The 12117-nt window shown below is 37.7% G+C and overlaps 1 protein-coding gene across 1 annotated transcript in view; it reads left to right on the forward strand.

The window, feature by feature from the left end:
* Positions 1-7490: 7490 nt before the first annotated feature.
* LOC107556264 (semaphorin-4B-like) overlaps positions 7491-12117 on the forward strand; it is a 67537-nt gene continuing 62910 nt past the window's right edge. Inside the window, exon 1 of the mRNA XM_016239334.1 lies at positions 7491-7665. The gene's annotated coding sequence lies outside the window, so the exon portion shown is untranslated. The remainder of the gene's footprint in view (positions 7666-12117) is intronic.

The raw sequence follows: 12117 nt of genomic DNA on the forward strand, positions 1-12117 counted from the left end.
ATACAGTATACAAAGAACATTTTGAATGATTTGAATTCCCTGCTGAAATAAAACATCTTAAACTAGCTGGTTTGGCTGGTCTTGGTTGGTCTCCCAATATCACACTGTGTTTGTTCATTTGGGCCAGAGGAGAACTGGTCCACTGACTGAGTCTGGTTTGTTTTTGTCAATTTCTGTCACCTGATTGAGTTTAGGCTCTTTGCCCCTGTCACCTTTGGCTTGGGTCTGGGTTTAAAAGACACTTAATATTCAGTAATATTATCGATTTGACTGCACTGACACTACTGGATGAGAACAAAACTTGAACTGAGCTGAATAACAACACTGTTGCCCTCTGTAGAGCTGCTTATAGCTGAATTGAACTTGTTTCATAACTGGTGAACTTTCCACAGTTATTGAACTGAATCACTAAATTGAGCTGAATAAAGACACTGTTGTCTTCGTTAGAGCTGCTTTACAGCAGAATTAGAATTCGTCTCATACTTGAAGAAGTTTGCGTTATTGATTGTTATATTCTGTTAATTGCTGTGAAACTGCTTTGAATCTGTATTGTAAAGTAAAAAAGTGAGTTGAAAAAGTGACAGTATTTTAATGATTGGCTTGTGTCATCCACCTTGGTGGGTTTTAGTTTTTCACTGAGGTCAACCCAGTGCGTTCTGGGATTGCCCTCTGGGAAAGATACAGTACATGCAATGCCACTTTAATTATGCTGACTCTTAAAGATAGACTTTCCTTGTCCGTGTTCCACTCACGGAGAGTTCAGATGATGTCTTTTTTGTCATTAGCACAGTCCGCTGATGTCTGCGCACACTATCCATGTGGATCCTGATTTTGAGTCCGTGGGGACTTGTGCATGCCAGTGTTTAAGTGCTCAACACAAAGGTCCACTAGGTAGTGCACACATTCATGAAATGTACTTTAAATGGCTTGTATGTTCAACTGTGCGCAAGATGGAGTGAAAAATGAATACCTGAGCCTTAGGTTACCTTGTTTAATCTAAAGTTTAAGTTTTTGCACCAGGAGTGTTTATAAAATTCCTTGCTATGTTTTGAATCAGAGCTACTATATGTGTAGTAAATTCTACGTATGTGTGTCAGAATTGCACTGAACTTAAATAGCCCTAATTTAGCTTTAACATGTTCAAAGTTTGCCTAAAAAGATTGTGTCGCAACGGGAACTGTATAGGGATGAGTGGCAATATATGGATTATACTGTAAATATCTGTCTTGTGCTTAAACGATATTGTGAAAATGTAAGTTAAAAGTAAACATATTGATAATATAAGTCATTACACCAAGAAAATCTCCAAAAAGATGTATTTTTTATCTGCAGCGCTATCTTTCCTTGTGTGTGTGTCCTTGGCTGTAATATGAATATTAAGAACTAGTATTGACTCCCCAAGATTTTTTTTAGTCACGGTTCATCGCTTCCCCAGGTTCATTACTCTCAGCTGTGCTGAAACAAAACAGATGCTCCTTTTACAGGATCAGCAGCACTAGAGTAAAAATGCCTGGCTGCACTTTTTTCGAGACATGACCTGGTTATTAAAACCTCTTTTTTTGGGCTGTCCACATTTGCCTCATACCAGGCATCTTTATGCCAAAGTTGAAAAGAAAAGCAGCAGCGAGGCTTTTTGTTTTCATTTGATAGAGTTAATTAGTGTTTTATTTGAAGCCCCCTGGCTCAAATACATGACTTCTGTTCACTCTTGGCCCTGCTGAATAACTTGAATGACAAGTCATTTCCCTGAGCTGTGTCCTCACCGCAGGGACAGTATAGGGACACTTAGGTCAAGTCCAACAAATTCTTGAGCTATATTTTAAACAAAAATAGCTTAAAGTTGTTGTTTCAAACCTCAAGGTCACTTTGTTCTGAAATTTAAGCACGTATTGCTGAATGTAGTATTGCCATACACAAAATCAGGTCGTATGTCATCACCGATCATGAACAGGGAAGCATTTAACTGACGCCACTATTGTCTGTTAATTATTTTTATTGACAGGAGGGGGAAGTTGGGCAGGTGGGACGACAAATGATCTGTTACACACTGCCAGGGGAATTGTCCTGGCAGACACATGAAAGCAAACCATGGTTCCTTTGATATGGACATTTAGAGCCACCCGAGGAGAAGTTTGTCTGCTTTACGCTTGGTCTCAGCTGACTCTCTTTCTCCATTTCTCTGTGAACAGCAGATATTTCTCAACTCAATATTTCAGATTTAGAAAAGATACATTGCATACAGCACACTTTTCAGACAGTGTTTTGCAACAAGTGTGTGGTAATATCTTGAAATTGTTAAGATCTAATATTGTTATATCTCTCCTAGGATTACATAAAATATTCAGTCTGGTGCTGAAACGAAAAAATTATGATGTATCAATTAATTAAACAACAACAAGTGATTATAAGAATGTAAAATCTTAATAATTATAATAATATGAATAACAACAATTATTATTATTATAAATTTTATTTTATTATAATAAAATTATAATTTATTTATAATATTATGATTTTTAATTACATTTATAAATGTAATATAAATATAAATTCGTATACAATTTTTTGGGGGTAATTTTTCCCCCATTGTTTTTTGTAATGTGTATATATTGTTGTTGTTATTATTATATGTTTATATGTTGTTGTTGTTGTTGTTGTTGTAATAATATGATGGCTCCAGCACCAAAATGGATATCATTAATTAATTAATAAATAAATAAATAAAAATAATGGTAATAATATTAAAATATATAATATTAACTTCTATAATATTTTGTATTAAAATATTAAATAATTATTTTATTATATGTTGTTGTTGAAATAATTAGTAAAGGGTATTATATGTAATCCTAACTGAAATACAACCATTACATTTTTCCAGCTGACTAAAGTAACCAGAAATGCAGTGTTTGCAGTAACTTTTGGTTCACAATAAGAGACAGAAGCTAAAGGCCTGGGGGCTCTTGATGAGTGCTGGCGTCAACACACGCTGATGGCAGAACTTGTAAGGTTTTATGAGGGTGGGACATTAGTCATCCAGATGAAAGTAAATGTGAGAAGTATTTTTTGATCTTTCACCAGTCAAAATTTAATCTGGACCCCAGGAGACATTCTCCCTCAAATGCTTGTAAAAAAAGATTAATGCCACTATATATGAAATGAATTCTCATGATTTACATACTGCTTGTCACAGCATAAATAGGAGTGTTTTAAAGCAATGTGATGTACAATCACTTTCTTACTGACTTGCAATCAGCGTTATGACTCTGTAATCGGCATAACCTGTAATTAGTGAACAAACTGGTCCGTAGAGGAAACTAACAGACATTAAATTAGTGAAGTTATTGTTTATCAGTCTATAGAACAGCTTTGGATGGTTTATTACGTCAGAATCAAAATTTATTTAACTAGACACTTACTTTTAAACACAATTAGACAGGCCCCGATCTTTTATTTATCAATCAGAATAATGTAAATAACAACAAAAGGCTGTCTATAAACATGCAAATTCAGCAAATTTCAGGCTGAAGCTGTAATCAATGTTGTGCTTTATTCAACATAAGCCAAGCATCTTTATTTGTCTCATTCTCATAATCCTGTTCAGAAGGAGCTTTGCCGTCACCTCCTGTAGTTTTGGCTATCTGTCAGTCTCTGCACAGAGACACAATTGTTGATTCAGATTTAGAGAAGAGAAAGGCGCTTCACATCAAAACAAATCAGTTTAAAACCTATGCACTAATTCTTGCTATTCCCAGCTTGAGAAAGCAGTATTCTTTGCAACAAGAGTCTCATTTGTGATTTCACAAGTTAGAGCACTAAACGACTGAGGATGATTGCAATACCAATTCAAATCTATAGAGGTCAGAATAACTATTTGTCACTGATGAGAATATTGACACTCAGGTTATTTCAAAGTGTTTTATACTTTTGATTATTTGTTCATATATGTATTATTAAAATGTAAAAAAAAAAAAAAAGTTTATACTTCATTATATATGTTAATGTAAGAAGATAAACAAGCTCCTGTGTGACTTTTTTTTGGAGATATTGAAATATTGATATTGAAAGGAATTTTAGTGGGGTCCAAAACAACATTTGACCCACTGACTTGTTGTATAGGCAAAACACACTGAGACATTTCTCAAAATGTCTTCTTTTGTGTTCCACAGAAGAAAGAACGTCTTACCAGTTTGTAACAACATTTGGGTGAGTAAATTTTCATTTGAGGGTGAACTATCCCTTTAAAGATGTCAGTTCTCTATAATCTAAACAGCGCTCTAATCTGTGTTCCAATTTAGGGGATTACACACCCCCTATAGAGAGATTAACAGATCTGAAAACTTTTGAGCCAATGCTTCCCCTTTCTGGGTATACATGAAGCCCTGGGAGTTTAACTTCAGATGACAAATGAGACAGAGGGGACCACGGCAATGCTGTCTGTAAGATGTTCACGCCACATCAGTCAACCCAGAGTGTGTGTAGGGAGGGGGGCACTTTGTGGATCTGGAGAGTGCTGATGAAGTTTGCATTCAGGTGCTCTTGGGTGAAATTACAAAATGTTTGTTTCTGAATCTTTACATGCAAGTCTAAAAAAAGTAGATGCACGATTTGTTTAGATGTCATACAGGATGATCTGTCCGTGTTTGATTACACAAGAATGATTGAACAAAAGTTTGCAAATAAGAAAAAAGAGGAAATTGAGTCCAAATTACTGACAGCTAAATGCAAACAACAACTGGATGATGGGAAGGAAGTGGTTGGAAATGATAGAGGGTGTTTTAACCTGCCAGAACACATCTTGGCTTAGGAAAGTGAATTTGAAATATTCTTATTTTTTTACTTCCTTATTTTCTGAAATTCCATTATTCAAATTAATACTATACTGGCATAAAAGATTCCAAAAAGTGGCTTTTCCAGTAATGCAATAGAACTATTTTTGCATTGCCACAAAAACCTTTCAGTAAACAGTTCTTAAAATAACCATATTTTCTTAATGTGATGAACATTTTAATAATCTAATGAACCTTCTTCCACTATAAAGAACTTTTTGTGCAATGGAAAGGTTCCATGAATGTTGAAAGTGGAACCATGGATGCCAATGAAGAACCCTTATTTTTAAGAGCGTAGTCTGTGGCATCTTTGGTTAGACTGATACAGTAGTTTGTGTTTTTTTCTCTCCTTCTTTTTTTTGGGGGATTTACGTATTCCTTTTTGATCATGATGCATAATGGTAGACCAGACCTGACTGGTATTAAGGGACGGAAAGGGGGTGGAGTCCCAGTCTGCATCTGGCGTCTGTAAGTAAGAGGCTGATAAGTGGCTCAGCTCTGCTTCCCGGCTCTCGTGACACGCTTGTGTCTGCATTTGGCTCATCCCCGTCTCTTAATGACGGCATCCCGAAGCCTGACACCCCAAACCTACCATTCCATCTGCCTGCTTAGCATTTCCCCTCAATACATAATTAGCAGCACTATTTCAGTCACAGGGATTCCCAACTGTGACTGTTCCTCTATTGCGCTCCATAGTTCTCTTTCCTTGTTAACTAGGGCATGATTAGATGATTTGTCACTGAGATCTTTCAGTTGTTCCAGCACCATCCGTATTAAGCATTTAAGTGACATTTTAAGGACTGGTTTTAACACCGATGTGAGTCTTCTTTAACAGCTCACATAAAAAGAAGTGTCGGCTCGTTAGGCTGTGATTGGAAATACTGTGTTTTGGGAGTGGCTTTATAATGCATGATTTCTGTGAATATTGTCACTCACATGCTAGAAGGTGACTGTCACTCAGCCAGGAATAACACTATTATGGTGTTGTATGTAAAGTGTTGTAATGTGAGCCGAGGGCAAGCGGTGTCTGTTGAACTGTGGGAGTATTTAGTTTCAAATAACGACCTTTATGAACTACACTATGCTGTCTTACCTCCTCACATATTATGTTTTATAGATGTTAATTAGGAACTGCAGTGCTGTGTAGGACTGTAACCATCATAGATAAGATTTATTTGTATAGCAATTACATACATAGGGGTAATTCAAAGGGCTTATAACCATGATAAGAAGAGAAATTACAAATTATTTCTATGTGTGGTCTTACTTTGGTGGCCTTAACTACTATGTATTTACATTTAAATTAATAATTTGATACAATGCACTTATTGGGTACATACATGTTTTTACATTGTACTTACATTTTAAAAGTGCATACATCTGTAATTAATTTATGTAATTACATTTATAATTACACTGTTGACCCATCCCTTACACCTTAACCCACCCTTAAACCAACCCATACCACCAAACCTGTCCCTAACCAAACCCGTATCCCACCTCAATAGCAGCAAAAGTGTTTTGCAATACAATATGAACACAATCAGTGCATTGTACATATTTTTTAAATGTAATTGCATAGTAGTTAAGTCCACCTAATATAAAGTGGGACCCTATGTACTATTAAATAATAATAATAATAATAATAATAATAATAATCAACACTGAGGGGTCCCCATGCTCCAATATTATTATATTAAAATATTTTGGAAAGTGGTTAATCAAATTATTATTTTTACATTTAATCCTTCCATCATCATCATCATCATCACTACTACTAGTACTACTACTAATCTATTTATGTATTTATTTTTCTCTTAGTTAATATTCATTTACTTGTTTATTAATTATTAATATAATTAAATGTATTTAAATGTATTAATTTAATTTAATTTAATTTAATTATACACACTGAAAAAATTTAGGATAGTGTTCGATCATTATGTTTCCCAAAGTTCTTAAACTTTTACATTTAGTCCCCCAAACACTGAATATAGTTACTTTGTTGTTCAGAAGTCTTTAATATCCAAAACTAAACTCTTACTCTACTTCTAAAGACCACAGTTTGAAATAGCTTTTAAATTTATAACACTCCCTGTCAACGTTTTTTTTCCCCCCTTTGGTTTTATTTTTCTTCATTTAGTATGAAAGCTTTTAACGTAGGATAGTGTTCGATCATTATGTTTCCCAAAGTTCTTAAACTTTTACATTTAGTCCCCCAAACACTGAATATAGTTACTTTGTTGTTCATAAGTCTTTAATATCCAAAACTAAACTCTTACTCTACTTCTAAAGACCACAGTTTGAAATAGCTTTTAAATTTATAACACTCCCTGTCAACGTTTTTTTTTCCCCCTTTGGTTTTATTTTTCTTCATTTAGTATGAAAGCTTTTAACTAGTTCAGATCATTTAAGCTTGGAAAGTGGCGTTGTTGAAAGCTGAAATTCAAGCTTAAGTAACTACTACAACTGAAACTAAAGGCTAGCAAGAAATCTTGTGATTTCCTCCCAGTTTTTGTAATGATTATCAAGGACAGTGCTGTCTACCTCGCTCTCTCTCTCTCTCTTTGCTTCTCTTACTATGTGAGCGTGAGGGGAGGAGCAGTGATTAAGAGGGAGGCTTTACTACACCAGCGTGTCAGATACACATTCAGTCACAGCAGTAGACAGAGCATGAGTGTGAGCGCTGTACTACCGATCCCACATCAAGACCTATAAACAGCTGATTCTATCAGTCTCAAAGCTGGATCTACTGACAATTCTCAAGAACTCTGATTTCCATTGGGATTTATTTTTTCCTTTGAGGAACGAGTTGGAAACCTGTGTCTGAAAGAGAGTAAGTAGCCTACTCAACTCTTCTTGCTTCAGTGCTTTTAACTGGTTGCTGTTAATGATTGATTGGTGTCTGCGGGAGTGTTTGGTTAGTGTGCAAATGAAAGGGTTTTATAGCACTACACGCCTGTTAGATGCTCCAGGCGAGTGGCTTGGCTGCACGGGGGTTTGTTATTGCAAGGGGCTGCTGGGACAGGAGGGATGGAGGGGGAGGGTGTGTGCTGACACAAGACAATCCCTCTACAGTAAGACCTTATCTGCAAGGTGATAGCCGGTCGTAGCTGATCACAGGACAGCGAGCTCAGTCTGCTTCTGTTTGTATGCGTGCCTCAAGTGCCTCAAGTTTGTTTGGGTTTGGTTACAAACGATCAGTTTTGCAGGGTGTGTTGCAGTTTGGGTTGGCCGGTGTGTATGAGCTCTTTGGCAGTTTGACTTGGAGAAGCTTAAAGCTCTGTCTCTTGAGCTGTGGAGTTTAGTATCTTTGCGCACACTCTCTGCCAGAAGACGGGAGCATATGTGGCAGGCAGCGTTGTCGGCGTGGAGGAACTTCCCATGAACTCTGGATGGGGCTTTGCAAGTGAAGGGAAAATTTGGAAAGTGAGAAGTGTGAGGTTCTCCATTAGAAGGTCATGTGATTTTGGCATCTTTGGAGATCTGTGATTGGGTCAAGGGCATGAGTGAACACTGCAGGTGTTTATTGGAAACACAAACTTCTTGCTTGTTTTGCACTGGTAGTCATCCATAGATTAGTGACTATTAATGCATTACAAATCAAAGCCTCCCACAAAAGTAAATATGAAACCATTTCAGTGAAATATGATATTTTTTGACATATGTGGGTTGGTTTTCTCAGTAAATGGGATTTAGGATGGAATGTTAATTTGAATTACATGAGAAAACTACATGGTGTTTTACGTGGTGAATTAAAAAATAAATATTTTGTCATCATTTACTTATCCTCGTGTTGTGCATGACCCTGCATGACTTTCTTTCTTCTGTGGAACACAAGGTATTTAGAAAAATGTCTCAGCATTTTTGGCAAAACAACTGTTTATGTTATTTTGGACACCACTGGCTTTCATTCTAAGGACAAAAATGGTTAAAAGATTCTTCAAAATATCTTCTTTTGTGTTCCACAGAAGGAAGAAACTCACTTCTGTTTTAGAAAAAGTTTGGTTTGGTCTTTAATATAAAGACCCCAGCATTGGTAGTGAGATCATCATGGATGACCATTTTTGTATTCATGTGAGTATGTGCAATCAGTGCAAATCTGCACATTAAGTTCATGTCCAATGAGATATTTTCTTTTCTTTTTAGCCAGCAGCTGGGAGATAACCACTCCAGTCTAAGAATTGTAGGGAACGGTAACAAACACAGCAATTTTAGCCATCTTCAAAGAGCTGCACGTTTATGCCATTTACACTGTAGACCTACTTCTCTGTGAAGACTTTGAGGGAATGGTATTTTTTGGAAAAGTTTGGTGCATGACAGAAGAGGTATAGAGGTGGAAAAGATTACATGAAAGAAGAGCATCAGGGAGAGTTGGAATGATTGTACTGTTAGCCTTTCTCCTGTGTTTTTCTTTGGTCTGATCCATAAAGAAAGCAGCTGGCAATAGTATTCTGGCTACAGGAGCCTTGACAATGGTCGGCCTGTGTGAGGCTGTCAGAAACTGTTTGGCTAGTTGCTAAAAACCGGTGCCTGTTATATCAATAGTGCACAGCTTGACTACAGCTCCTGTCACACACAATACAACACAATAAACTATTAGACAAGAGAGTTTAAAAGTCAGAGAGTGCATTTGAATGGACAGTTGGACAAGCTGCTTGGCCCTTCTGAAACAGTTAAGTTGGTTAGCTGATCTTATTTGGTCTCCCAGACTGTAAAACCTGTTGGCTGCTCAGCTAGCCAAACACCAGCTTGCCCAGACTGGGAGAACATCTTAATAAAGCTAAGACCACCAAACCAGCAGGCTGGTATACATATTTTTTTACCCCTTTTTTTAAGCATTGAGTATACTGGTTTGCTGGTTTTTTTGCCTTAAAAAACATCTTAAACCAGCCTACACAGGTTTTGTGTGTTGCTGGTCTCCCAGGCTAATTTTAGAGGGGTTTTGAAGACTCAGTTTGTAAGATCAGTTGGCTGCTCAGCTAAACTCCTGCTTGGCCAGACTCGAAGACCAACTTAAAACATCTCAAACCACCATAAGCTGGTTTTCTGGTCTTAGTTGGCCTCTCAAACTGCTTTTTGCATTGTTTTGGGCACTTTTCAGATGCTAAATCTGGGTTATCAGATTAAGACCAGCTTGAACATGTTGGAAGACCATCTTAAACCAGCTAAGACCATCTTAGTCAGGTTGGGAGAAAATTTTAAGCAAGCTACCACCAGCTTGGAAAGGATAAGACACAGACAAAAAAAAGAACCTGCTGACTTTGTAGCAGCAGTCTGTTACATATTAGGTCAAGAGTAAAAACAGGACAGGCACAGACTGTATCTCTTTGTAGTATCTTTACTGAATATAAAGCTCTCCATTCTCAGGTCTCTACGCACCACCTGTTTCTCATCCCAGTCATCAGATCCCAGGGCTATTTTTCCAGCTTTAGCTTTGATTTCTCATGCTTGGCTGGCTACTATATACCTGCCTCTGCATGTGTGTGTTAGTAAGAGATTCTTTAACTTGGATGGATTAAAGAACTGGGTCAGTTATATGCTCTGGTCGTAGAATCGAGGAATGTAAATAAGCACTAGTCTTATTTGCTCCTAGATTCTTCTGGCAGGAGCTCAAACTCTGCCAAGTGTTGCAACACTGTTGAGGCACAAACAGTATAACACACAAACACAATCCCTTTTTCCATGTCATTAACTTCTGACAGTTATAGGTCTGTGATGCTCCTGAACAATCTCCTCCCAAATAAACATCTTGTATACTTGAAGTGATTTTTTTCTGTAATACTTTGCATTTCATATCATTAAAACTGAAAAATTATGCTAAGAATGCTGGGAATGCCTTATTAGAGCTGTATACATAATACATTAGTTGGTTTGTTGGTCTTAGTTGGCCTTCCAGAGTGGGACTGTTATTGCACCACCCTTGCTGGAAAAATGAACCATCTTCAGCTGGTTTGCTTGTTGTAGCTGGTTTCTCAGCTTGGTCACTGTAGTCTTTTGGCTGGTTTTAGAAAGGTTTTTTTTTCATCTCCCAGCTAAACTAGCTAAACACCAGCCTGGACAGGCTGAGAGACCATCTTTAACAAGATAAGACCAGCTTACCATTCAGGTCTGTTGGCTGGTTTTAGTGGCATTTGGGCACTTTTCAGCTGTAAGACCAGTTCAGCTAAACTAACAACTAACTAAACACCAGCTTAGCCAGACTGAAAGACCATCCTAAACCAGCTCAAACAAACAAACAAGTTTAGGCTAGTTTGGGCATTTTTTTAAACATTGAGAGCAGTGTGATTATGCTATCTCTACTAAACCAGCCTAAAATTAAAAATTATCTTAAACAAGCCGATACTGGTTTTGTTGCTCTTCGCTGGTCTCCCAGGCTGGTTTTAGAGGGGTCTTGGACACTATTCAGCTGGTCAGTCTGTAAGACCAGTTTGCTGCTCAGCTAAACTAGCTAAACACCATCTGAGCCAGACTAGAAATTATCTTAATCCAGCTAAAACCAACAAACAGGCTTAGGCTGGTTTAGGCATGGTTTTTTTTCTTTCCCTTTTAAGCATTGAGAGCTGTATGTTATATCTGCTAAACCCTTAAACCAGCCTATGATGGTTTTCTGGTCTTTGTTGTCTTAAAATAACTTAAACCACCTAACAGTGGTTTTGCTGGTCTGAGTTTGCTTGGTCTCCAAAGCTTGTTGTAGGACAAAACACACACACACACACACACACCTTAGACCAGTCTGGTCTTAGCTGCCCTCCCAGACTGGCTTTTGAGTGGTTTTGGGGATTTTTCAGCCAGTCAGTCTGGGAATCCAGTTGGTCATCCAGCTAAACTTGTCAAACACCAGTTGGCCAGGCTAGGAGACCATCTAAAACCAGTTTAGACTGGCTTAAACTTTCTTTCATAGGGGATAACTTGCATTAACCACTAAAATAACTAATGAACAGATGATGTGTGGGTGACAGACAGTGGGAACGTGAGTCGGAAGCTCTGACAGGGTTCATGTAGTACTGGGGGGGGGGGGGGGGGGGCAGCCACTGTGTTTTTGCTCACTGATGGGAAGTCTTTAAACATGCGTCTTTAAGGGACGTCACAGGCCTCCCCTCTGGTTTTCCCAGTCATGCTCTCTCTCTCTCTCTCTCTCTCTCTCTCTCTCTCTCTCTTTCTATCCCAGGGGCCTTACGTGGGAACTGGCTCCAGAGCTGGAAACAGACCAAAAGTTAGTATTTGCCTGCTTGTCCTTCTGATCCTGATGAGAGAGAGCAAGTTAGAAAGAAACAGAAAGAAATCC

The sequence above is a fragment of the Sinocyclocheilus grahami genome, unplaced genomic scaffold (assembly GCF_001515645.1).
Source record: "Sinocyclocheilus grahami isolate Dianchi unplaced genomic scaffold, SAMN03320097.WGS_v1.1 scaffold562.1, whole genome shotgun sequence".
Taxonomy (NCBI): domain Eukaryota; kingdom Metazoa; phylum Chordata; class Actinopteri; order Cypriniformes; family Cyprinidae; genus Sinocyclocheilus; species Sinocyclocheilus grahami.